The following is a 2500-nucleotide window of genomic DNA, read 5'->3' as shown; positions in this document are numbered from 1 at the left end:
TAGTTTCGACTGGAACCGGATTAAACGTATACACGGCGCTGATTAGTAATAGATAGAGCCATCAGAATACAGATAATGTATAGACCTGTCCGTATACATGCTGAAAGACTCTGCTCACAATCACACGTCAGCCAGACACTCTTATCACGCACTACTCTCTGCCTGTAACAGGCACACAGACAATATGTAAGCACCAGCATGGAACAACACCCAGTGCATCCTCTCTGCCACATTAGACAATCCACACTATCATAACCAGACCGGGAGGTCCACTCGGAAAACAGAATATCCCACCCTTCCGACAACCACCATTGCTCAGCTAAGCCACCAACACCCACACATGTCCCAGACAGGGGTGCACCCAACATCACAATACTGCCTCCTGTCACACCACACAAACAATGGCAGGAATGAAAGACACAGGTCTGCCACAAGCATGGAATCAGAGCGCCGCCTGTTATGAGCCAAAGGTGCACCCTGACGTGGCAAATCAGATGATGCCGCAGTCATTTACTTACGATAATCACAATCAACAAACCGGGCCCCCCCCCCCCCCCAAGTGCCTTAACCTAACCCGTATTGTACCTTAACCTAACCCGTATTGTACCTTAACCTAACCCGTATTGTACCTTAACCTAACCCGTATTGTACCTTAACCTAACCCGTATTGTACCTTAACCTAACCCGTATTGTACCTTAACCTAACCCGTATTGTACCTTAACCTAACCCATATTGTACCTTAACCTAACCCATATTGTACCTTAACCTAACCCATATTGTACCTTAACCTAACCCATATTGTACCTTAACCTAACCCATATTGTACCTTAACCTAACCCATATTGTACCTTAACCTAACCCATATTGTACCTTAACCTAACCCATATTGTACCTTAACCTAACCCATGTTGCGCCTTAACCTAACCCATGTTGCGCCTTAACCTAACCCATGTTGCGCCTTAACCTAACCCATGTTGCGCCTTAACCTAACCCATGTTGCGCCTTAACCTAACCCATGTTGCGCCTTAACCTAACCCATGTTGCGCCTTAACCTAACCCATGTTGCGCCTTAACCTAACCCATGTTGCGCCTTAACCTAACCCATGTTGCGCCTTAACCTAACCCATGTTGCGCCTTAACCTAACCCATGTTGCGCCTTAACCTAACCCATGTTGCGCCTTAACCTAACCTATGTTGCGCCTTAACCTAACCTATGTTGCGCCTTAACCTAACCTATGTTGCGCCTTAACCTAACCTATGTTGCGCCTTAACCTAACCTATGTTGCGCCTTAACCTAACCTATGTTGCGCCTTAACCTAACCTATGTTGCGCCGTAACCTAACCTATGTTGCGCCGTAACCTAACCTATGTTGCGCCATAACCTAACCTATGTTGCGCCTTAACCTAACCTATGTTGCGCCTTAACCTAACCTATGTTGCGCCTTAACCTAACCTATGTTGCGCCGTAACCTAACCTATGTTGCGCCTTAACCTAACCTATGTTGCGCCTTAACCTAACCTATGTTGCGCCTTAACCTAACCTATGTTGCGCCTTAACCTAACCTATGTTGCGCCTTAACCTAACCTATGTTGCGCCTTAACCTAACCTATGTTGCGCCTTAACCTAACCTATGTTGCGCCTTAACCTAACCTATGTTGCGCCGTAACCTAACCTATGTTGCGCCTTAACCTAACCTATGTTGCGCCTTAACCTAACCTATGTTGCGCCGTAACCTAACCTATGTTGCGCCTTAACCTAACCTATGTTGCGCCTTAACCTAACCTATGTTGCGCCTTAACCTAACCTATGTTGCGCCTTAACCTAACCTATGTTGCGCCTTAACCTAACCTATGTTGCGCCTTAACCCAACACACGTTGGGCCTTAACCCAACACACGTTGGGCCTTAACCCAACACACGTTGGGCCTTAACCCAACACACGTTGGGCCTTAACCCAACACACGTTGGGCCTTAACCCAACACACGTTGGGCCTTAACCCAACACACGTTGGGCCTTAACCCAACACACGTTGGGCCTTAACCCAACACACGTTGGGCCTTAACCCAACACACGTTGGGCCTTAACCCAACACACGTTGGGCCTTAACCCAACACACGTTGGGCCTTAACCCAACACACGTTGGGCCTTAACCCAACACACGTTGGGCCTTAACCCAACACACGTTGGGCCTTAACCCAACACACGTTGGGCCTTAACCCAACACACGTTGGGCCTTAACCCAACACACGTTGGGCCTTAACCCAACACACGTTGGGCCTTAACCCAACACACGTTGGGCCTTAACCCAACACACGTTGGGCCTTAACCCAACACACGTTGGGCCTTAACCCAACACACGTTGGGCCTTAACCTGCTCTGTAATTGTCATACGACGCGTTAAATTAGTGTAGTGTTGCCTAACTGCAACCCCCGCAATATAGTTTGCTACTCGCACTGCCCGGTCCCCAGAGTATCGCTTCATGTTAAACACCTTGCAG

Source organism: Schistocerca americana, unplaced genomic scaffold (genome assembly GCF_021461395.2).
Source record: "Schistocerca americana isolate TAMUIC-IGC-003095 unplaced genomic scaffold, iqSchAmer2.1 HiC_scaffold_894, whole genome shotgun sequence".
Classification (NCBI taxonomy): Eukaryota; Metazoa; Arthropoda; class Insecta; order Orthoptera; family Acrididae; genus Schistocerca; species Schistocerca americana.
This window is presented reverse-complemented; position numbering follows the sequence as displayed.